Below are 25,635 nucleotides of genomic sequence, written 5' to 3'. Positions count from 1 at the left end.
AGCTACTGAGGGTCAGATAGAGGGAAAGGTAGCTGGGGGCCTAGTGGAAGACCCTCTGAAACCCCACAAAAGTATACATGATAAGTAAGTCATCTCTTAACCCCTGGCAGGCCTGGAGATCTCAAGGCTGTCTTATGAAGGTTCTTATCAAGGAGGAACTTTCCTACACATTCCCTCCACCCCAATTCCCCAGCCCTGTGCCCCAACCACAGAGGGGCCAGATGTCACAATAAGCAAGCCCAGGGAGGAGACAGAGGGGGTCAAAATCAGGGACACCCATTGTGTGGAGGCATGCTACCCGCCTCCTGTAGCTGACCCAGAAGATTGAAGTATTGGTTGATATATCGGCATCTCAAAGTTGAGTTATTGTATGAGTTGTCAGAAAAGTCATAGAACTGTTTGAGTTTTCCACCAGGTGCAGGGGAATGACTTTGACCCCTCCCAAACAAATTTATAAGGATTATTGGAAATCGCACGCCTACAAGTGCTTTCATGTTTACTCTCCATGTAATCTCCATGTATGTCTTCAACATATTGGTTTTATGATTTTAGGAAATGCCACAAACTAAAATTCTACTGTGAATTGACAAGTTATCTATTTCACTGTGTTGGGCTTGCTGGACCATGAAACTCTTTTTGAGTACCTCTTAGGTAACTGATGTTTTTTGCATGTGCTTTGGAAAATATTACTTCTGATTCCAAATACACAAGTAAGTAAGTAAAAAAGAATATTTTTTTTCCTTCCTAGGGAGGACATTGGAGTAGCTGGTTCAGGTTGTGATGATGAAGCAGTCTACCCCATGGTATGATTTGATCCTAACAATATAGTAAATAAAAAATTGATGCTCAGACCAGAAAGTTATAAAAAATATCATTAGAGAACATTTTGCATACCTGCCATGTTACAGAAATAGTTAAGTTACACTAATAATGTGGATGCTTTGTATTCCTTTAATGAGCTCTGAGACCCCCACCGCTCCCAGAGAGTTCTGGGAGGGGCCTCCTGCACATTAAAGGGAAGGCATTAAAAGAATAATGAGTATTTGTCTACCATGTAGTAGCCATCCACATGAACTACTGTGGACTTTGCATTATAAAGTCATGTCATAATATTGCAGCTAATTTAAAATACTTGCTAGAATCATGGAAATAAAGCAATAAATGAAAGCGAGGAAGAAAAAAGTATGAAGTATAAACTTTCCTAGAGAGGCCTTGATATTCGCTGTTTTAGTTACTTTTTTGTTTCAAGTTTTAAAAATTCTAGAATGGGGGTGCTTGGGTGGCTCAGTGGGTTAAAGCTTCTGCTTCTGGCTCTGGTCATGATCTCAGGGTCTTGGGATGGAGCCCCACATCGGGCTCTCTGCTCAGCAGGGAGCCTGCTCCCCCCCCCCACCTCTCTCTGCCTGCCTCTCTGCCTACTTGTGATCTCTCTCTCTCTGTCAAATAAATAAATAAAATCTTAAAAAAAATTCTAGTTAGTTAACACATATGGTAAAATTGGTTTCAGGTGTAGAACTTAGTGATTCATCACTTACATAAAACACCCAGCGTTTATCACAACAAGTGGCCCCCTTAATACCCATCAGCCATCTAACCCATATCTTGCCCACCTTCTGACCTCCCTCCATGAACCCTCAGTTTGTTCTCTATAGTTAAGAGTCTCTTGTGATTTGCTTTATTCTCTCTCCTTTCTCCCCTCCTCTGTGTTCGTTCACCTGTTTCCTTCTTCCTTCCGTCTGTCCGTCCATCCTTCCTTCCTTCCTCTTTTTTTTTTTAAGAATTTATCTATCTATCTATCTATCTATCTATCTATCTATTTATTTAGAGAGCGCACTCAAGAGGGAGCAGGGGCAGAGGCAGAGGGAGAGAGAATCTCAAGCAGACTCTGTGCTGAGCACAGAGCCCAACGTGGGGCTTGACCCAAGAACCCCAAGATCATGACCTGAGCCGAAACCAAGAATCGGAGGCTCAACTGAGCCACCCGGGCACACCTTCCTGTTTTGTTTCTTAAATTCCACATCCGAGTGAAATCATATGGTATCCGTCTTTCTCTGACTGCCTTATTTCGTGAAATTCCCCTTTGTATGAATAATGGTAGGCTGACAAGCAGACCGTTGTAGACCCTTCATGGAGTCCCTCAGACTTCCATTGTTTACTCTTTTTCCTATCAAAGAGTCAAATGTTGAAGGTGTGGGTGCTAGGGCAGCAACTACCACAGAGAAGGTGTTCACAACCCATTTGTTGAATGAATGATTCAGCCAGAACCTTCCTCTTACAGATACGACAAGGGCACTAGCGTGCCATTTCTGTCCTTTCTCTGCTTGGTGTCACACTGGGAACACTATAGACTTTAAGTCTAAACTTCACAAAATCTCTGTGAGGCAGGAGTTAGGAATCCCACTGTGGGGATAAGAAGACTGAGGCCTAGAGAAGTCACACAGCTGGACTTAGCTCCCTGCCAACATTAAAGAAAAATGCAGAATAACATCCCTGTTCGTGGGTTTGTTGGACTGTTGCCCATTTAGTCTAAGACAGGAACCATAAAGCAAATTGGAGAATGTGAGAGTTTTGGGCCCAGTGGTTCTTACCACTTTAGGAAACCAAGTATAATACTTGATGGGTATTTTCCAGGTTGTGAAGTTACAAGATGCTGGGAAGGAGGCCTTAGAATTGAGAGAACAAAGTAAAGAGAGAATGATACATGCTTCAGTATTTGACAGCATTATGAAATAGGGAGGGTTTGCCTTTGGGGCTCCCCCTCCCCCATCGCTATTTATTGCCTTCTGAATCCAAAGAGTAGACATTTAATGGCAGGATTCTGGGCACAGCAGTAGGTAATAGAAGCACTGTTTAGGGTGTTCAGTCTGCTTCTTTCTTATGAGCATAACTTCTGGCATTCCTGTGGGGCTGCCAAGTTCATCTTCCCATTCAGTAAAAGACTCAGTTTTTGTGGCTTTAGTCTTATTTTACAAAAGCACATCTGAAGGCTTAGAGAACCAAGCTGAGCCAAGGTAGGGGCTGACTGCATTGTCCTGTGACCTTCAGGTCACATTCCTGATTCGTTTTTTTTTTTTTTTTCTTTTTTAAAGATAATATTTATTTGAGAGAGAGTGAGAGCCAGAGAGATTACAGAGGGAGAGGGAGAGGGAGAAGCAGACTTGCTTTTGAGCAGAGAGCCCTTCATGGGGCTTAATCCCAGGACCCTGAGATCATGACCGGAGCCCGAGGCGAGTGCTTAACTGACTGAGTGCTCCCATGCATTCCTCATTCTTGGGGAATACCATCACTCTTACTTTGTTCCTTTATTCCAGGTCATTGGGGATGTTTCTTTTATTTCTGGGGGAATATTTCTTTAAATGAAGCTTATTTAAGCAGATCATGTTTACAGTCAGTCTCTACTTCATTACCAGTTCTGACCTCATCTCATACTATCTTCTCCCCATTCATTCTGTTCCAGCCACCTGGCCTCCTTGATGTTCCTGGGGTGCACTAAGCAGGCTTTACCTTAGCCTTTACACTGGCTATTCCCTCTCTTCCCCAAGACACCAGCATAGCTTAGCACTCATCTCCCACAGCATCTGACTCAAAAGTCAACTCTTCAGACTCAACTTGACTGATCACCCCCCCCTTTTTTTTTAAAGATTTTATTTATTTATTTGAGAGAGAGAGAGTGAGAGAGAGCATGAGTGAGGAGAAGGTCAGAAGGAGAAGCAGACTCCCCATGGAGCTGGGAGCCCGATGTGGGATTTGATCCTGGGACTCCGGGATCATGACCTGAGCCAAAGGCAGTCGTCCAACCAACTGAGCCACCCAGGCATCCCCTGATCATCCCTTTTAACGTTGGACCCTTTCCTCACTACTACTCCTTTCTCCCCCTTCCCTGTTGTATCTGCTATACTCAGAACAATGCCTGATGCAGAGAAGGTACTCCAAAATTTTTAATAAATTAATGAATTCAAGCAGCCTCAGGTTTTTTGTTTTTGTTTGTTTGCTTAGCAACCTCAGTTTTAATTAGATTTTCAGCAACCATTCAAAATTCTGAAATGCCTGAGCCTTGGTGGCACTGTTCCTGCTGCTCAAACACTTCCCATCTTTATTCAGCTCCTTATTGCTGGCCAGCTTGCGGTCAAGGCCTCTGGCTAACAGGGCCAAAGAGGATGATGGCCTTCATCAACTGTAGTGAAAATGCTAGGAATGGCTGTGCATCTTGAATCAATTCTTTTCTACTTTCTTTTTTTCTTTAAAGATTTATTTACTTATTTGAGAGCGAGAGAGAGAACATAAGTAGGGAGGAGGGACAGAGGGAGAGGGAGAAGCAGACCCCTCCAATGCACAGGGAACCCTATGTGGGGTTCAATCCCAGGATCCTGAGATCATGACCTGAGCTGAAGGCAGACGCTTAGCTGACTGAGCCACCCAAGAGCTCCAATACTTTTCTATTTTAACTAATCCTCCTAAATCCCCTATTAGTCCGACTGAAGAGAACCAATAGCTCACAGTTGAGTTTGGTCTTCAATGTTGAGTCAACATTTAAGTCAACCTTCATTTTTATTAGTCTTTATTTTATGGTCAAGAGAGGGAGTTATGGAGCAGGAACCTTTGGGTCTAAATCCTTGTTCTGTCGTATATCAGCAGGCTCTCGGAGAAACGACTTCACCTCTCAGTCCTCAGTCCCTCTTGGTGAAGGGAGGACGGTAACAGCTACATCATGGGGTTGTGGTGAACATTAACCCGGTTAATGTGTGTGAAGCACTTAGAAGCGTACGTGTTCCGCAAGTGTTAGCCATCTTCCGAGTCATCAGAGGAGAACACTGCCATCTTCCTGTTGAGCAGACGTGGAGGCAATGCAGCCCCTCCCTACCCCCCCTGCCCTTCAGCTCTTAGCTATCCACATCAGCTACAGGCCTCAGCTCTGGTGGGAATCATGATTTCCGGGGTCCTTTATCACGGTAGCGGAAGGAGGTGAGGAGACAGACATGCCCAATAAAAGCAGGTCACTGAAAACAGCCCTCCGGCTAGCCTGGCTGGGTCCCCAGCAGTTATGCCTGCCTGGGGCATCCCTACCCCCTGGTAGCCACTGCCCTTGGACTCCCCATGCCTGCTGGCTGGAGAAAAGTCCGCACTCAGTGCTCTTGCCAAGTGAGGGGAGAGAGGCAGGCTGGTGCGTGGCCCAGCCCCGGGACACAGGAGCCTGTTGCCCCAACTGAGATAATTTTCTTGTCACAGGGCCTGATAGCCTCACTCGAAGTCATCTTCAAACTGGTGTTCTGAAACAGGGCCAAGTCCCCAAGCCTGAATTTTCAGGCTGGGAAGCTGGTGTTCCCTAAAATGCACCTTTCTAAGAAAAAGGAAAAAACTTAATACAGCTGTACAGTTTGCCAGGGAGAATTAAGTGTCAGTATCTTTTTTTTCTATTTTTTTTTTTTTTTTTTTGAATTGGCTATTTGGATGTAGACAGGGAGCTTCAGAGTCTTTTGCAAAAACAGGAAGAAAAAAAAAAAAAAGGAAAAAGAAATCCCCTACCTCCCTGGGGAGACATTTGAGGGATCGTCCAGCCTGAGGGAAGTTTGAATGCCAAGAAAGCCGTGTTCTGAGAATGTGGGCACGGTGGGCAAGATCTGGGCAGCTGCGCCGCTACTGATCAGCTTTCTATTCAAACCCACTCTGGCAGAGGGGAAATGTTCTTTCTTTTTTCTTTCATCACTTTCTTTTAAAGGAAAGGGGAAGAAAAAAAAAAACCCAAACCAAGAAACAAATCCCACCGTGAGAGATCCAGAGACCTCCCGACGTCACTCAAGAGGGGAGACCTAGGTCATAATCAAAAGTTGGTTTCTGGGGACCCTCCCCACCCCGGCCTCCCCTCCCTCCTCCCCCACCCCCACCCTACAATCAAAGCTTTGCTCTAAAAGGCAGCTCAGACAATGGATCAGATGCCAACCATGTGAAGTGCCCAGAGGCAACTCCAAAACACCCGGCCCACCAGCGGGTAGAGGCTGCCAAGGAGCCAGATGCTGTAGCTTTAAAAATATCTTCAGCTGCTTGGCATGTGCAGTTGCAGGCTGGTGCCTGGGAGAAGGAGCAGGCCAGGTCTGGGACAGCCAGGCCGGCCGGCGGCAGCAACCCGCCTGTATGTAATGGAGAGCGCCTCTAGCCACGGGGCTGCCCATTTGGCCTTGTTAAATCACCCCCAGCATATGGTGAGAGACATCTGCCCAGGATTTGGACCTCACAGACTGGAAGAGGAGGGCTCCGCACAGACACTTTGAGGCTGGAGAGGGTGGAAGCAGCTGGGAAGGCGATTCTAGGGCAAGGGCCTCACTTCTCCGAGGAGCCAGAATTCTGAGAAAGAAGGGACTGGCTCAAGGTCATGCAGTAGCCTACGGTTAGATCTGTAGGGGACAATTCATTTCGGTTCTTTGAGCCTCTGTTTATTTATCTGTGAAGTGGGGTGGACAAATAACTTACAGCCTGGATCTGAGGGTTCGATGAGATCATTTAAGGGAATGGGCCCTGCTCAGTGCATTTTAGTCGAACGTATTTCTCGGTGTTCAGGGTATAAGGGTCAAAGGCAGCCACTGACAGTGTTACATTTTCAAGAGGCTTCAGAAAAGATCCAATACCTTCCCAAATCCTGCTCCTGCTGCTTAGGGCTGGAGGGAACTGCATTCTTCTGGCTGCTGTTTGAGTCCAATTACAATGCAGCCTCACTTGCAATGGATAAAAATGTGAATCGTGGAAGGCTGACTTCTAGGTAAGTTTCCTTTTTTAGGGGCAGTGGTGAGTTTCAGTGCACGCTTTGTGGGAAGCCTTAGAAACTAGGAAAACTAGGAGGGGAGCCAACACCTTCCCTGGAAAGTCGCCCTTAGCCTCTCGGAGCCATTTAACTTCCCTCTACCTCAAACCTCAACTTCAAAATGGAAATTATGGTTTTGTTTTTTCTTTTTGGTGATTATCTTTGCACCGCTACCCTCCCATTAAAAAAAGCCACCAGGAAGTAAATTCTTAAGGAGGGCAATGGCCCAGGCTGGAATGTAGTGGGAAAATATACCCCAAAGTGGCATTAAACTAGGAGAAATTCACACAAAAACCCTTGTGGACTTTGGCTCTGTGTGGTATTATGAGGTACAACACTCTTCCCTGCCCTTGCATACAAACACTTCATAAATACCTCTGGAGAATATGACCTAGCCCTGGAAGTATCCGGAATTCCTCCCATATCAAGTCTAAAGGCTTTCCAATACAGTGACATTATTATTCTTTCTTCACAACCGGGAATATTTGTGATGGCTTTACCAGTCTTTATCTTCACCTGTCTCCAATCCCAACAGCTTCTAATTCCCATTAGAGAGACCAGTGTTTCCAGGTTCCACTGTAGATGAGGGACATATGGTAAATTTTGTTTAAGGATGGGCCATAAGACCTACATGGATCCAGAGGGACCCTTTGGTTTTTTTGGTTTGGCTTTATTTTGTTTTTTTCCTTGGGGGGTGGATTCTGGGACTCTTCCTTGTTCTGTATGAATGGTGAAGTAACTCAGAAATATCCCTGCCTTAGGATTCCGAAAAAGGCAAAATGGAGAAAATGGGCCACTCTGTGTTGCTGGATCAAGCCATAACTGAAGACAGTGCTACCTTTGGACTTTTTACTTGTAAGAGCATTTTATAATTTACATATATTTCACTTATATGTATAATATGCATATTATATTTGTAATTTAATCCTGTTGGAGTCGTGTTTTCCATAATGAGCATGTGAAAATATCCAGATGTGTTCAGGAAGCCCTAAGAGGTTATTGACATTCAGCCGTGGCTTATCTTTAGATTGTCAATTAAGACTTAAAGTCTTATTGGTTTGTCACATATGTTACATGGCAAAGTCATTAGAGCTACTGGCTGAGTGTGCGGATCTTGTTCTTAGAGTATGAATAAGATGGTCTTCTTAGATTGGGAATGAGGATAAGTGGGGGCAAGTCCTCATCTGCCACCAAAAATGGTCTTCTGGTCCTTCATTTTTCCACTTGGACTGACAAGTGGGTTGTATTACATTAGGATTTGGCAAACTTCACTCATTTATATATTATTAAATTTGTTTCTATATTCTCCTGTGTTACTATTTACTTCATATTTTTCTTTAAATTAACCCATTTCCTTCATTTTATAAATCATTTAGGAGTAAGATAAAATGTGTATTATTAAAAAATGGAAAAGCCAATGTTTAATACATGTATATATAAGTACATAGTTATTAACATAAAAAAATGCTTGTGTACCACTTAAAATTACCTTGCATCTGATCCACTGGGAAAGTCTAGGAGTCAATCGATGTTTTTCTAACTGTGTTTTTATGGGCTAGCTTATTTAAGTTTAAATTATTTGCAGTGTTACATGCGAATTTAATTTTGTAACACATTTTTAACTATTTTGATAATTGAGATAAAAATCCATGATCTACTTAAGTATATGTGTATACATATTATGTTTATTTATTTATTTTTAAAAAATCTTATTTGAGAGAGAGAGAGAGAGAGAACATGAGCAGCAGGGGGAGAAGGAGTAGCAGACTCCCTGCTCAGGGAGTCTTATGTGGGGCTTGATCTCAGGAACCTTAGATCATGATCTGAGCTTAAGTTAGATGCTTAACTAACTGAGCCACCCAGGTGCCCCTACATATTACATTTAGAGACCACGATCATAATTATTTGTGCTGATAGGTTACTAATTTTTGTATGAACTCAGAAGAAAACTTGAACAATATCTATGGATGTATATTAATTTTATTTCAAAAATAATTCTCATCAAAATTTTAATACAGAAGACCAATCACAATAGGGTAACAATCTCAATACCCACAGAATCTCTTTGATGTTAAAAAAGTAAGAATACGGGGCACCTGGGTGGCTCAGTGGGTTAAGCCGCTACCTTCGGCTCAGGTCATGATCTCAGGGTCCTGGGATCGAGCCTCACATCGGGTCTTTGCTCAGCAGGGAGCCTGCTTCCCCTCTTTCTCTGCCTGCCTCTTTGCCTACTTGTGATCTTTCTCTCTGTCAAATAAATAAATAAAATCTTTTTTAAAAAAAGTAATAATACGTGTCTGTTTATACATTCTAAATTCTTATAAATATGTCACTGATTAGGACTACCATAGCTCTGCAGGGGTCTTTCTGGAATTAGGATTTTTTTTTTTTTTTTTAAGATTTTATTTATTTGTCAGAGAGAGAGCGCGAGCGAAAGTGAGCACAGGCAGATAGAGTGGAAGGCAGAGTCAGAGGGAGAAAGAAGCAGGCTCCCTGTGGAGCAAGGAGCCCGATGTGGGACTCGATCCCAGGACGCTGGGATCATGACCTGAGCCGAAGGCAGCTGCTTAACCAACTGAGCCACCCAGGCGTCCCTGGAATTAGGATTTTTAACCTGAAATTGTATAAGTGAGTCACAGGTACCCCAGATAAATGTCAAGTTAACATCAGATCAGTTGTTTTGGCCAGTCCTTTTACCAAACTGTAACATTCTAATGGAGAAACTTCAGACATGCTAATCTCCATGATTCACATTATGGACCACTTTAGAGTTAGTGTAAATTTTGGGCTCCTCCTGTCTGATTTTCATATTTATGTCAAAGAATACAGAGAACCATCGTTAAGTGTTGTTACTGATTCAACTCTGAAACTGAAATGTCTCGCTATCCTGCCTTGAAGCTTCTGGCCCAGATTAAATGAAGAGTATCTTGAGATTGTGAGTCAAGCTGTTAAGAAAAAACAAACAAACAAAAAGCCCACAGATGTTACCACTTTCGCTACTTATCAGTGCAATCACAATTTTCGTAAGGCCACGTCTGCAAAACAAAACACCGAAAGAAAGAAGATACTGGGGCTGTGACTGCAAACATCACCTATCACTCCAGTATTAAATGTTGGGGGTGAATCTGAAGAAACTCATTGCTCTTTATGGTGGAACTTGAAGAAGTTAATATTATCAGTTCGAAATTATAAAACAACATTTTCTCAGTATGATACCAGTATATATGTCCACACACGTAAACCCACATCCACACGTCCACACTCAACTATTCTGAAAGCCACGTGATCTTTAAGATGTTTCCTCTTGGGCCGAGAAACCTCAAAACTGCGGCTGGGAAAAAGAATACAAAAATGTCAGGTAACATTTATACAGTGCTTTTCTGAGGCACAAAGTGCTTTCACTCCAAGGACGACTATGAATCTCAACCTTGAACCTTAGTCTTACTTTTTCTGCAAAGCTTCCCCTCCTTAGCCCCCAAGGCAGCATTGCATGACACGGCATTTTGGAATTGTTACTTTGCACGGTTGTCTCTGCCCCAGGACTGTGAACGCCTCATAGGAACAGACATTGCTGTGTTTTCTGTGCCTAGTCTTGTGTGGAGTATCTGCTTAAGAAATGTTCCAAAGCTTCAATGAATGAATGGTTTTATGGGATCCAATAGAAAAACCGAGCCCTGGATGATTAAGTTCTATTTTTTTTTTTCTCATCAGCTCAGCACATGTCTTCCCCATCAGGAATATTTATTAAGTAACAGCATATGTTGTCCTCATGAAAGAATATTTATTAAGCAACAAATTTGCACATAAAATTTGGCAACGTACCACTCATTCTGACATCCATCCTCTCCTCTCAGTCCTGACTATCCAAGTTCATGTCCTTAAAAGCTTTCCTCGGTTTTTTTCGTTGAACTCTTATCAGTACACATCTGACCCATCCCTACCTCTGTGCCTCTGTGCGTGTGTTTCTCTCCACCTGGAACACCTTTCCTCATCATTTCTGGATGGTCATTATTACCTGCACTTGAATCCTTTCTCATGGTCTCTTCTGGCCCAGCCTATGCTGGAGGTTATGGAATTCAGATATGCCATTTCCTGAAGCTCTCCAAGGGAACAGATCACTCTATTACCACGTAATAGTCACTTAGAAACAGGCCTTCTTTCCTCTTCTGGATGTTGCTCTCCGTGGGGGAAGAATTTGCACCAAATTATTTTTGTGTTTATCAGAATACCCAAAGCCTATAGTGGATGCTGGAAAAATATTTGGTGGAAGAATAGTGTGTCTGGTCCCTGCGGTTCATTCTGCCTCTCTCTGAAACAACTGATAAGACCGTCACCATCAGATTTACACTAGAATCCTGGAATCTTGAATCACGTGTACTCACTCCCACGAAGAACACAAAAGGAAATTATTCCTGCTTTTTGCTGATTCTTACTTACGTGTTACTGGCTGCCTACCCCTGTGGGGGTTACTCAGTTTTTCTAATTCCCCAGCTTTTCTTCCCTAATCATGGCTCATAGCATATAGCTGAAGAGTGAAATGAACTCCTATATGTAGAGGGCCTGGCACATGGCAAAGCTTGACTAATATTACTATTATTATTACTATTACTATTATTATCCTCTATTATTAAAACCGTGGTTGTTATTATCGCCAAAAGATGCTATAGAAAAAATCTGGGAAAATTGGAAATTACAGGCACGTGACTAGAGAGAGGAAGGTTAAAGCCGCTTTGTAGCTGACAGAACCAGTCTCTTCCAACGGAGACCTCCCTGAGAGTAGGTTCTGCGTCTTTTCTGTCTCGGCATCCCTAGCACTTACCAGAACGCTTTGTACAAAAAAGGGATGTATTGGAAGCTTTCTGATGGGACCATATGCATCTTTTGATTATGTGAACAATAACTTTGGTATAGTGAACGTTCGCGGGGTGACAGGCAGTGGTCCAGATTCTTTACAAACTGTCTCGTGTGTTCCACACAACCCTCCTGCTGGAATGAGCTACCCTACTACTTTGTGGCAGAGGCCACAGAACTTGTCTGTGTTTGCACAGTGAGTCGGTGGCAGGGCCCTGATGAAGATGCAGGTCTATCTGATTGTAAAGCCCACTGCCCAACCCACGGCGATGCACACTGCAAGGTTGCCCCACAGTATGAGAAGGTTCATGGAATATTCCAGGCTCCGAGCAAAGGAGGTGACAGTCTGGATGATGGGAGACAGAGAAGGAAGCTGCAGTCCATTGCCTTTAGGGACTGATTTCCTTGGAGAGGGACCTGAGGGGGTGAGGCAGGCGGAGGAAAACTGGAGATCACAAAGAGAATTCCCCATCCAGGCCAGCTAGGGAGCCAGGCTGCTCTGTTTCTTGTACAGCGCACTTCCCCCAAACCGGGGCTGCTCCCCCCGCCTCCTGTTTCCCTCAGAGATTTCCTGACAGGCCCCCGATCAAGGTCAGCAGTGGCCCACTGCAAGGCAGGCCCAGGCACACGCGCTTGGTAACAGCAGTGCTAATGGGAACTTGGCCCTGCCCCAGGCGGGTATGGAAAGCGGCTGTTGGCTCTTGTAAAAAATCCTTGGTCCAGGCTGGTTTTTCCACAAAGAGAAATTCACCGCCCTGAAGAAATGCTATCGCCTGTTCCTGGTGCCAAACTCGAGGAAAATCAAGTCGTGAGACTCTCTCTTCTGCCTGGCTGAAATGACAGATAGCGAAAGAGCTTTCAGTTTCCTCTCCCCCAAAAAAGTCTGCCAGAGATATAAATATTTAAAAACAGGAGCTAGACTGAGAGGGTTAGCTTTCCCCGTGTCTTCTTTGGCAAGCGTTCTATCCACCCACCAGATATCATTTTATTCTGTGTAATGGAATGGCAGTTCTGGGTCGCACAGCCCAACTTCTGACACACTGCGTGGAAAAAAAAAAAAAAAGACTGTGACCCTTGTAAACTATTTTTGTCGTTGGAAACAGATACAGACCCAGGTTGTGAATGCCAGATTGAACATAGCTATGAGCGGTTTCAGTGGTGGGTTTTTTTTTTTTTTTTTTCTTTTTCCTGCTGTTCCGTATTTTCATCTCCTGCTAAGAGGTCCCCTCTCTCATTTTTGTCCAGTAGGATAACGCCTCTTTTCCCGGTACCCAGGATTTATTTATTTATTTACGTAGCTGTTCTCATCTCAAATTGGTTAAACAAAGTGCAGGTCTGTAATAACCGTGTTCTCTGAATTTCTTTGTTTCTCTCACGTGGCCATCCCTGAAACTCTAACAGATACAGGAGACCATTCAAAGTTATTCATTCTCTTTTTCCTGTAGAGACATGGGTGCAAATCTCCATGATATTAAAGAGGTTTAAATCATCGCCGGTGACCTTCACGAATCTCGGTCTTTATACTTTTAGGTGGATTATAGGAAACTAATGAGGATTTTGAAACAAGCTTTGGACTAAAACTCTCATCATGCAAATCCATTGAAAAAACCCATAACTTGCAAGCACAATTAACCCGATCCCTAGCTCTCACGACGCCGTATCTGATTCATTATATTTCCTCTTATTTTACTTTCTTCATAAAACGATAATAACAACCAGTGCCACGGGTATGTTTCTCTGTCATCAGATTCCATGGTCCTGTTCTTTCTTTTTCTTCTTCTTCTTCTTCTTCTTTTTTTTTTTTTTGGTTCTAAATTGCTCTGTCCTCAGAGTCCTTTTTAATATGGTTTAGGACTCACAAGAGTTAATAGGCAAGGGTGGGGGAGGAACCCACTTGTTTTAAGCCTGGAGCCTGTCACCTTTTCTTGGCAATTACACTGCTAATGGCTGGATCCCAAGCAAAGTGGCAAAGAATATCTCTTCTCACGTTCCCAACTCACAGTGCATTCCCAAATACCAGATGGTGTTTTTGGAATCCATTTCACTATGTTTGATATGACAATACTTTTGTATAATGTTAAATTATATATAACTATTGCAAATAGCTGAGATCAGAACAACCAAGAAGCGGAAAATTAGACACAAGAAGGAAAGATAGAAACTAAAGACTGTGGACTTTCATCTGCCCCCATTGTGTCCTGTTTCCCTTAGATTTTCTTTTAATCTGAAGAGGATTGGCAGGCGGAGGCTGGGTGCGGGGCGACAAGGAGTGGGGGGGCTGGAGAAGCGTGGGGGGTGGGGAGGAGCAAAAAGTAAAGCCTCTGTGTTGTTGCAGGGAAATTACATCAAATTGGGATCCTCTCGCTGCTAGAGTTTGGTACACATCATGAAAAACTTGCCAGACGTTTCGAGAGCAGCGTCATCTCATTTCAATGGCCAAAAACCTCAAAATAAGCCAAAGAAGACTGATAAGGCCTCATGCTCAACCCCTTTGGAAGCTGTATGGTGTTTTTATTCTGCTGGGAGGGACAGCAAATGAATTACCAGATCTTAAAACCTCAGTCACTGCCTTAGGAGCCATTAGAAGGACAGCGAGAGAGAAAACAAACACGGACTCAAGACGGTACAAAGGAATTCGACACAAACAGTTGAGAGGCTTTTCTAATTTGGGGGCACACGGGTAGATGGTTGTGATTTCTAAAGCAGCAGCTAGAACTGGACCCTAGGAATTAAAAAAAAAAAAAAATCTCAAAGAATCCACCCTTGAAAAACCTGGGTAACACCAATGGAGCCGTATTGCCACCCCAGATGGCCAAATGGGGTAAACATATCACTTTAATTTAAATTTTCTGGCTATTTGACAATAGGCAACCTCTGGTCCTTTCCCAACCTTCAGACACTGCTGATCTCCCCATTGAGGACCTATTGACTTCAGCCCAGAGCGAATGCATTACAGCCAAGTGATAAATTGCTTAAAATTATTCTTCAATGAAAACGCTGGAAACCTCCGATGTGGCTTTTTGAATGGAGGGTGGGCAGGACAATTTCCAAACTGTCCGGATCAGAGATGCTTTCAGCCGATTGATTCTTTCTTCAGCAGCTACGTTGCTAACCTGCAGAGCCCATGGTCCGCACGGCACTGAGGGCTTACCCAATTCATGCTGCTAAAGAAGGGTTTTTCCCTACCGCCAGTCCTTGCTCCGGGCTACCCTTCTCTCAACGACCACCCCCTCCCCCACTACCTCCCCCTCCACACTCCCCCACCCACCATATAGCCAAATCGTGCTCCCTCCCCGGAAAGCTCCTACAGCTCCAGTGACTACTACATAATTAACAATAACTTGTAGTAATGCAATTTAAGAGTCCTTTTAATGGGCAGCGATGGTAGAATGTATAGCCCATCTTTCTTTGTCATCTGAGAAAAGCGGCCCCATGCAGAGCTGCTGGTTGCTGAGTGAGGCTTTGTTGTCTGCACCAGACACAGTACCAGCTGCACTGGCAGGTAGCCGAAGTGCAAGCAGATAGCTGCCAAACTATGCTATACAAAGGGAGCCGTGCCAGAGAGAAAGGGACCTTAGCAGGCGATGACCTTTGACCCCCAAGCCAGCATGGATCCCATATTCATCCCTTCCAGACAATTGCATCTTTCATTCCACCACAAACTATGATTAGAAAGGGGCCATTTGTGATGGGGAGGGGGTCGGTTAGCTTATAAGTTCCCAGCAATGGGGCTATTGCTTTTTTCTTCTATCTTAATGGTGACAATATTTTCCTTAAAACGGGGTAGGAGGAGATGAGCAATTAAACTAGGGAAAATTATAAAAGCAAAACAGTCACCCAGCCAATGGCGTGGGGCAAGGACTCAAAGAAAGTGAAAAGCGTGGAGACAATGACCATATGGCATTTAAAAAGTCAAACGGAAATTGAACTCTCACCTGATCACGGGGAAGCTTCCCACAAGCGGACTGCTGGAAGGGCGCGTTTTTTAGGAAAATTGCTAACTTACTCAACACTGCTATATAATACTTCTTTCATCCCACCAGGAACGCTTTTGTTTGGTCAACTTAGATTAATGAGAAACTAACAGCTTGTATTTGAATATGTCCTAGCAAGTCCATTTTGTTCTTCTTTGAAAAACACCAGTGATCTCTGGAAAATGGCTTTTATTTTGTGTTTTAAAGCCATTCTATCTACATCAGGACTTATGAAAAGAAGCCCAAAGCCTCAAGTGAGGACCCACCTCAAAGTCAAGGCAGCCTTTCGGTCCCTACCTCGGAGCCATTCTGTCTGGTGGGCAGAGAAATCAGTTGTCAGCCTTACACAGCCTGAGTGTGCCTAGGAAACGTTCTCAAAGCTGCTGGAACGTAATGAACCGGAGTTTCAAATTCTACGTCTTTCCATAAAAGGAAAAAAAAGAAAAAAAAAAAAAGAAGCCCGTGATGTGCATTGGGGGGTCCACTCTGAGAGCTTTCTCAGTGGCAGAGAAGTTTCTGGAACAGGCCCCATTTGCTCTGTCTTCCCACTGAAGGCATGGATCCTTGGAGGCAGGGGAAACCACTGGTACCTGCGGGCCAGCCTGAGGAGCCGCACCTGACTTCAGGCTTCCACGTGAAGCCGTCTGTTCTTTATTTTCCCTCTGTATGAAGCTAATGGAATTTGCAGTTGATTAACCTCAAACCTGGAGAAGGGATCCAGCCTGGGATTGCAGCCGGCAGGGCTAAGGGGACGGTGACTTGTACTTCTTAAGTGACTCAGACAGCAACAAGTTTTCTCCCACCAAAGCAGGGGCCCAGAGGAATGGATATGCAAGGGAGAGTTCCCTGGGTCCAAACAGCCAGCAGGCATGGAGGCAGATTGTGGTTGGGATCTGGGCTCCCAAAATAAAGCGCTGGTGTCTACATGACAAATTAACCCGGGAACCTGAATCTTTTTCCTTTTTTTTTTTTTAAGGTTTCATTTATTTACTTGTGAGAGAGAGATGGAGAGAGAGAGAGAGAATGAGCAGTGGGGAAGAGCAGTGGGAGGGAGGGAGAAAGAGGGAGAGAGAGAAGCAGACTCACCACTGAGCAGGGAGCCTGCCCAATGTGGGGCTTGATCCCAGGACCCTGGGATCATGCTCTGAGCTGAAGGCAGATGCTTAACTGAATGAGCCACCCAAGAGCCCCCTGAATCTTCTAAAAAAAAAAAACAAAAGTCCCAAACACATGAAGGCTTTACCCTGTGGAGAGGCAGCAGTATGGTGGATAAAGCATGGACGGCAGAGTTAGATTGCCTGCCTTCGGATCCTGGCTCCGCTACTTATCAGCTGGTTGACTTTGAGTAAGTTACTGAACTTCTCTGGGTCTTAGTCTCCTCATCTGTCACCTGGAATTGTTGACTGCAATGAAGACTAATGAATTAATATTTGTAAGGTACTTAAGAATCATGCCCGGCCCATCGTAAGCTTATATGTAAAGATACGTGGATTTTTTTTTTTCTCCAGGAAAATGTGCCCACACCTATTTTTCCTGTCAGTCATACTCTGATTCAAGAAAAATGCGGTATGACTTCATTAGCTTCTAAAGACAAAAGACAATAGCGTAGTGTATCCTGATACTCGGCTCAGCTAAAAAAATTTTTTTTTATAAAACTAACTCTCATGTTTAAAATAGTTGTGAGAGAAAGTAAAGGACATAGGTTTAAAATTTTAAAAAAAGATGTCGGGTACTTTCTTATTGTTTTGCATCAGACAGTAAAGGTTGCTGCTGAATTTTCCGAGGGGAAGCTTCCACATATGGTATATTTAGTGCATGAAATGTGGCAGTTGGATTCCTGTGTGTGTTTTTTTTTTTTAAATTGTCATATAAACAAATAATTCCAAACATATTTCTTCTTCGTGGATTTGTTTCTATTTTGCAAATTGTTTCAGGCATCAATAAACAGGATTACACAAATGTGCATACAACTGTAAAACTCATTTAGTTTAGCAAGTGCTTCTCACATATTCATTTACTCAACAATGCTACTTTCAAGTCATGTCAACATTACTCCATTGCTGCCTCATGACTAATACAGTGTTACTTAAACCCATTTCACATCTTCCATCCCAGGAACACCACCAACCTTTTGGTCTGGATCACCTGGTTTCTAATTAAAAAAATCCAACTGAGAAAGAGGTCTTCTGCTGGGTGTAGGTTCTTCCCCAGCACGCTTGTGGGTCCCCGGCAAGGCTTTAAAATATAAGATCACTAACGTGGAGGCTCATTATAGGAGAAAAGCAAAAACTGAAAAGCACATTAGACCAATTAAGAGGCTGTGAGCGAGAGGCATATGGGTATCGAATAGTGCGATGGTTTCATTGTCCGCTTTTTATCAAGGAGGGTGAAAAGAATTTTTCACTTGTAACCGAATACTTTGCCAATTTCAGAATGTTCAGAATAGATCAGCAATATCCATGGATGCTAGAAACGCAACTGAAACCCCACACCCTGAGCCTCATAACAGGGGAATCTGCTATTTAGTGTGTCAGAGATTTCGAAACGTGCAGCCACTCTAACCACAGCAAACAGGAAAACAATACCCGTTATTCACTCAATTTTCTTGAGCTAAAAAAGGCGAATGATAACAACATATGCTCTAAATGTGACCCATGCAGTTTAGCTTAAAGGCAAAATAAGATAAAAGTCAGCATTGCACACAGAGTTTAAACAGAAACATACGTATCTATACACTTCCTTTCCCTCTCCATATGTTACCCTGTGGTGGAGATTATAATACTGTGCATCACACCTTTCACTCAAGGATCTCAAGCCCCTCTCAGAAATGAACACAAACCCGTTCGCCAGCCCTGGGAAGCAGGTGGTGAGTATTATTATTACCATTTTACAAATGGAGACACTCAGTGTTCCCAACTCCTAGTTGATTGAACTCAAGGCAGGCACTTTCTGGGTGTGTGTGTGTGTGTGGGGGGGTGTTCTCTCTCTCTCTCTTTTAAAAAATTTTATTTTAGGGGCACCTGGGTGTCTCAGTGGGGTAAGCCTCTCAGTGTCCTGGGATCAAGCCCTGCATCAGGCTCTCTGCTCAGTGGGGAGCCTGCTTCCTCCTCTCCCTCTGCCTGCCCCTCTGCCTACTTGTGAGCTCCCTCTGTCAAATAAATAAATAAAAAATCATAAAAATTTTATTTTAGTGTCAATACAATGAATTGTAGTCCTTAAAAGTGCTAACAGTTCAAGGATGGCATTGTAAAAGGATTTGCTTCCCTGCCATGGACTTCTCTTCATCCCTGAAACTGTCAAATGTAACTGCTGCGAAGAATAATGATCTCAAACTTTCTTCTAGGTATCCCTGTTGGAAGAGTTTGGAACACTAATATACGAAAGTCACGAATAAGAGAAGGGAGTTCTTGAATTCGATGTTTCTATTACCAGGAGTAAAGCCCGGGCACAGCTTAGAATGGAAACTGGCAAGTCACACCCTCCGTGATCCAAACTCCTGGGCTGTAGTTAGGGAAGTCGTTTTGGACAGCTTTCTGAAGCAGCCCAAATGTAAATCTAAGGCAGATAGATGTGCTTCTCAGTAGTTGCCCAGGACAAGGTTTTCATTTTAAATTCTCAGATGCTAGATTTTAAACCAAGTACAACTCCTTGGGAACCTTAGGTCTAAGTCAGCATACACACAGAGAGGTCTACAACACAGGCTTCCCAGGGAAAATGAACCTTTACAGTTAGTGAGCTCGTCCCAGCTTGGGGATTTCCTTAAGAATCATTAATTTCCTGCCAGGTTCCTGTCCTCTGAAGTAGGGCTTCAATTTTGCTGTTGCTGGTCCTGGGTAAGTGAGAACCTTTCTCAATTTGACCCAATGGACTCTTGGGGAAAAATATTCTTAGAAATTACAAGAATCACTTTGCTTTTTAGGTCAGAAGGAGAAATACTCACTTTGCCAAAATCATCTTTATAAAAATATCTATCTATGAGACAAACCATTCTTATAGTCTCAGTGAGACCTGGCACAGTGTGAAATACATAGAAATACTGGATGGGGGCTCAGAAAGTCCTTTGTTTTTTTATTTTTAGGAAGATCATATATAGCCATAGGAGAAAAAAAGCTGCATGAATCAGAGCTCTCTCCTCCCTTCTCTGTCAAAAACAAAAACAAAAAACCTTAAAATAAGAGGATATATTTATCTAATGATAATAATAGCTAAAAAATAACAATAGTTAACACTTTTGAGTTTTTCTTACGCACCAGGCACTGTGCTGAGCATTTTTTAAGCCTGCACCCCTTTTAAAAATTCTGAGAAAACAGAGGTTAGGAGAGGTTAAGAACTTCTTCATGGTTACATAGGAAATGCTTTTGGATGCTGCGTCTGTTTGTCTCTAGAGTGCATTCTCTTTACCTTTGCTTATACTGCCCCAGAATAAAATATTATTTATGTGAATTATTATGGCCTAATTAAGATAGGAAAAAAGGAGGTAGGAAATAAAAGAGTTGCTTGTAAAATTATTTCTTTGTGGAGAACTGTTGTGCGGGGCAATTATGCACCACACCCAGGAGTCCTAGATTACCTTTGTTCCTCTGCACTGATCTCACTTCCCCCAGCTTTCACCAAGCCCTCCCAAAGTCTAAGGGACTATATCATAGTTGCCTTTGTCTTTTTTTGGAGCTCGGACAGCGCTCCTCATAAGTACATGCTCAACAAAAGTCTACTGGTTGAATGAATGAATGAATGAAATGAAATGACTTTAGGTTCTCTGAAAACACATTGATCCGTCGATGAATTATTGGTGGCAACTTCTAAAATAGTGGCCAGTCTTCCCAGGTGTTGAGCTGGTCTCCCCTTCCCCTCTGGTCTGTGTGAGCTCAGGGCATGCAAACACACTCATGTTAGCCTAGTAAACTCTGATTAGGTTGGGGGACGGTGGTGAGAAGTGACACTGAGAAAGGCATATTATGGACAGCTACAAGAGGAGCTCATAAGAGATTTGCCACTTGTTTAGAAGAGGTGGCAGTGAGGGAAATTCTGGGAAAGAGGCAAAGTGCTATTTAAAATCTATTCTCAATAAGCATAAGAAAAATGCTTAACATCACAAATCATTAGGAAAATGCAAATTAAGCCACAATGAGATATACTTCACATTCTTTATGTATCATAATAGAGTGAGTCAATCTCATTATCCAGAAACCAAACCAAGCCAAACCAAACCCAGAAAATAATAAGTGTTGGTGAGGGCATGAAGAGACAGGAGCTCTTGTGCACTGCTATGGGGAATGTAAAATGGGGCAGCCACGGTGGAAAGCAATATGGTCATTTATCAAGAAAAAAAAAAAAGGAATTACCATAATGATCCAGCAGTTCCACTTCTAGGTATATAAATACCCCAAAGCATTGACAACAGGTACTTCCACAGGTACTTATACCTATGTTCCTGGCAACATTATTCACAATGGCCAAAAGGAGCAGACAACCTAAATGTCCACCAGCAGATGAATAGATACACAAATGTAGTGTATACATACAACGGAATACTATTCAGCCTCAAAAAGAAAGAAAATTCTGGTGTAGGCTAGGAGAAGGATGAATCTTGGCAATGTTATGCTAAGTGAAATAAGCAGGAGATGAACAGGAAAATACTGTATGGTTTCACTTGCATGAGATACCTAGAAGAGTCCAATTCATCGAGACAGAAAGGTCAGTGGTGGTTACCAGGTGTTGGGAGGAATGGGGAGCTATTATTTCTGGGAATGGAGTTTTCGATGAAAGGGTTTTGCAGATGGATGGCAGTGATAGTTGGGCAATGGTGTGAATATAGTTAACACCAGTGAATTATACACTCAGAAAAAGTTAAGGTGAGTCATTTTATGTTATGTATCTTTTACCACTTCTGCCATATTTATGCTATGAATTTTTAATTTTAAAAACCTATCCTCCTGGTCAGCAGGCAAGGGCTAGAAGCGTGTAAATGATTGGAGACTTGGGATAGGCCTAATTTTTCATGGCACTTTAACAAATTCCCAGCGCCCACCATCATAGTAAAAGCATGCTTGGGGAGGGTGCTGATGGCCCCTTGGCAAGCTCCCAGGGATGGGGAAGTGGATGGCAGGTGCAGAGCCCCAAGGGTGTGGTGTTTCCTGTGCCTGTTGGTAGGTTCCACCATCTGGCACACAGGGCTGAGAGTTCCCAATCTCTGCTTTGAACACCTTTTGAATTTGTGTGGGTCTGGGGATGTTGAGCAGAAAGTGTTTGGGTTAGAGAGCTGCTTCCCTTTTAACATTGCCTTGGGCTTTTAACATGATTGCCACGCCAGACAGAGCAATATTTTTTGTTCCAGGTTGACTTAAAGGACATTGCCTTTAGGGGACTTCCCAGTTACAATGAGGACATTAATACAGAACATCAGAATCAGATGCCTAATGATTTTTTGAAGATGTAGACTAATTCCTTTCATGGTATGTAGTACTCAGTATGATTGTTTGGGAATCAAGAGAATTTAGGAATTTAGAGTCAAGGCACAGAACTGAATTTTGGTTACTTCATCCCTAAAGTATTAGGACTTTAAATTACATGGATGATGATACCAATCTCTTTCTGTTTGTATTGTTTTCAGTCTTTTATAGCATTGCTTTCATATCTGCTACCGATACTAAGACCCTCACACCAAACCTGTGAAGGAGGCAAGTCAGGAATTGGGTCTAGTCTGCACAGGAGGAACTTGCTGGAAGTTGCTTAAGGCCAGAGCCTGTGCCTTATTTCCCTTTGCATCCTCAGTACAGGGCCTTTCACTCCAGCTTGGAACATAATAGGTTTTCCCTAAGTTCTTGCTGAATGACTCAATGAGTATATGGAAAACTTCCAGTTCACTGCTTAAGGCTCTGGAGTAAGTAGAGCTGGGCTTGGGAATGCCCTCTGATTTCTTTTTCTATAAGGACATCTTGATGTAAACAGCCATTTTTCCTGAGCCAAATTTCTTCTGGAGAATCTGTCCACCAGTAGAGGTTAAATACATCTTAGCCAACCAGCCACGAGCTTGGTGGGCTGAATGCCTCAGCGGTTTCCCCTTAAGTAAAAGATGTACATCTTGATTGGAAGCTGGCAAGGTAACAGGGCTCCTATCGGATCCCTCCACACCACCCTGCACCTCGCAGCCCCTCCCCCTGTACAGAGCTCTCTGGTTGCCTGGCTTCTGTCACCCTTTTCTGTCCACATCAGGTGATTCCTTGCTTTGCCTGCCTTCTAGACTCGCTGCTGCAGGCCAGACTCCCTTTATCGCGAGGTTTTCTGTCGCTATCTTATCAGGCGATCCTGCTCCACTCCTGTTCCATCCTTCCAGGCCGCCCTGCTGGGTTCTGAGCCTTTGGTAGCTGTATACTTCCAACCCCGCCCCCTCTCCCTGCAGGGCGAGCTGCTTCTCTTATTCCCCTTCTCTCTCACAGTCTGCTCTGGTTCCCATTAGGGGAGCGTGCATTTTAAATGTCTCAACAGCCTCTGTCTCTGCAGCCACAGTTCCTCTGCTTTCCCATCCCCCCAACACCCTTCCCAAGACAGACACTAGAGTAGGGGGCATCAATTTATAGTTTCTGGCCAGATACCAGATGTGCTGGGTGGAAGCAAATTGTCATAGAAATATTTGTAATTTCAGATAAAGATCAACGCCGAAGTGGTAAGGAGGGTAAGGAAGGAAGAGAACTAAATTTGTATTGTTATCACAACTGATAACAGTCCCCAGCAGTCTCTTTGTGTCTCTGTCTCTTTCTCTCCTTCTCTTGCTCTCACTCTCAGCCAGTTGGAAGTGATTATAAAGTTTCTCTAGGACACAGGCTCCATCCTGTCCTGATGCATCACAGTAACACAGGGAGCTGAGAAGACATTTTTATGGGATAATGGTGAAAAGTGCTAAATAATATTTCCAGGGGAAACTTTTGTTTCCATGAAAAGGTGTCATAGCCTCTTAGGAATGGAAGATGAAAGGTACCACTGAAATGATCTAGTTTCACCTCCTAATTTTGGAACCTCATCAAAAATAAAGGAACTTGCCCAAGGCCACAGAAGTTTGAACGATGTTGCTTATTTTAACATTGCCCTTGGAGAATCACAAAGCACAACAGCATATTAAAGACACTAGAAATTATATTTATTTACCCGTCTGGTCAAGCATAATCCTAACCTATTGAATCACATAATTCCACCCCCTCCCCCCAGGAATCAGGAATTAGTGTCCAACAATATACTTTCACAAAACCTGGTTTAATAAAATAAACTGTTAAATATCAGAACACCAGAAGGAACTGGTGGTTGTTAGAGAGGAGGTGGAGGGGGTTGGGATGAAATAGATAAAAAGGGAATAAGAGTACAATTATCTTGATGAGCACTGAGAAATGTAATACCATTGTTGAATCATTATACCGTACACCTGAAACTAATATAGCACTTTATGTTAATTATACTTTAATTTAAAAAAATAATTTCAAAAGTGCTTTCGAGGTAAGATAATAGAATCAACAGGTGGGTCTCTGAGAAGTGAAGTGGTTGATTTAGATACCTATGCCTCTGTTTTCTAATTGCTTCTTCCTTTTCCTTTTAATCTTCTCTCTCTTTTCCAGGTGGGTACATGCAGGTGAGGGAACCAACTGAAACACTCACATTTGCTCATTTGGCCTTTGGACTCTCCTGGATCCCAAGAAGGAAGGCTGATGATCTGTTGCATGAATTCACTCGTAAGGTGAGGACCATGCTGTGCCCACAGGTGGCATATCAGCCATGTGATAGTTTGCATTAGAAAGAATTTGGAGCCCTCACCTCAGATGATAGTGTCTAGGTGACTGCCTCCCACATCTATGAGTGATGATGGAGAAAACAACACAAACAACATAAAATGGCAAATTATTTAGCTTCCACTGCCATGGACTCAAAGGGAAAGAGCTGGGTAGGCAAGTAGATCCAATAGAATAATTGTCCCCATTTTCAGGAGGGGAAGTATCTCCCCAGAACTCTGATCTACAGGAGAGGCGTGGCATAAGTCCCTGGAGACAACGGTAAAGGGAAGGGACAGATTATTCTGAACTAAGTTGAGTGGATTTTTCTCTTACTTTCTAATTATTATAATAGGACAATAGACAACTGTAAGGACAGAATTTGAAATCAGAATTTTTCTCAAAATGTTACCTGGTATATTAAAATTACCTAAGAAGTTATTTCCTGCTTGCATCCCTTCCCTATCTGAATCTGGGCTTCAAGGTATGTGTTGAGGGAAATCCTCGACTCCTCAGGGTACTGATAACGCCCTGTTTTAGAACCACTTTCAGAGGGTTTGTCTATAGCTTAGGTTCAAATGAAGGATCATGGGATTTGGGGTTACCTTGGGGTAGTTTTATGACATGAGCGAATTTATGAACTCTTTGAAGTCTCAGTTCTTTTATCTGGAAAATGAGGATAACAATACCTACGTTTGAAAGAGTGTAGCTCAAATTGTTTAAAAATGTCAGGCTAGTGACTGGCACATGGTATAATGCTCAGTAAATGTGAAAGTCCTTCTGTTTCTAAACTTAAAGCCACCAACTTATGCTTAGAAAAAAGACTCAGAGCACAGCAAATCCTCAGGCATTAAATAAAATTTAAGCATAATGCCCTGTTGAGGCAGAGAAGTAAGCTACTATATTTTACAAGGAATCTTAGCCTCTAGAGTGAAAATCAAAAGGGTCTTTGGTTAACTCTCAGCTAATCAGAAAGCAAAATCAAGTGGACCAAATCTTCTCCAAAAATACCCATTGAGATATTTTTGTAGATACTGACAAGTGCCCAGAGGATCAACCAATGGGAATGATTTTTCCTCAGGACAGGCAAGAGATCTATAAATAATGTTTAAGTTCTCCAGATTTGGTTCTTCCCAAGCATAAAGTATGCTCTCCTTTTTGCAAAGGTCAACTCTTTAAGGGCTGAACTTTCGGAGGAAATCAATTTCTGAATGGGAACAGTGTGTGGGAAAAGTTGTTTACTTAAAGATTTATTTATTTATTC

General features: G+C 43.0%; 1 protein-coding gene and 1 long non-coding RNA gene across 6 annotated transcripts in view; one reads left to right on the top strand and one right to left on the bottom strand.

Annotated features, from left to right (window-relative positions):
• The window catches only part of NFIA (nuclear factor I A), a 567,374-nt gene that overhangs the window by 522,913 nt on the left and 18,826 nt on the right, over window positions 1–25,635 (bottom strand). The gene's annotated exons all lie outside the window — the stretch shown is intronic.
• On the top strand, window positions 6,073–24,340 carry LOC309842895. Of its 3 annotated transcripts, XR_014299837.1 has the most exons (4): window positions 6,073–6,197; window positions 6,649–6,751; window positions 7,555–7,648; window positions 13,980–17,842. It is a non-coding gene; the product is annotated as an uncharacterized lncRNA (long non-coding RNA). The 3 variants fall into 3 exon arrangements; XR_014299836.1 differs by lacking the exon at window positions 13,980–17,842 and adding an exon at window positions 24,222–24,340 and having other exon boundaries at window positions 6,073–6,751; XR_014299838.1 differs by having other exon boundaries at window positions 6,073–6,751.

Source organism: Mustela nivalis, assembly GCF_964662115.1.
Source record: "Mustela nivalis genome assembly, chromosome: 10".
Taxonomy (NCBI): Eukaryota; Metazoa; Chordata; class Mammalia; order Carnivora; family Mustelidae; genus Mustela; species Mustela nivalis.
This window is presented reverse-complemented; position numbering and strand designations above follow the sequence as displayed.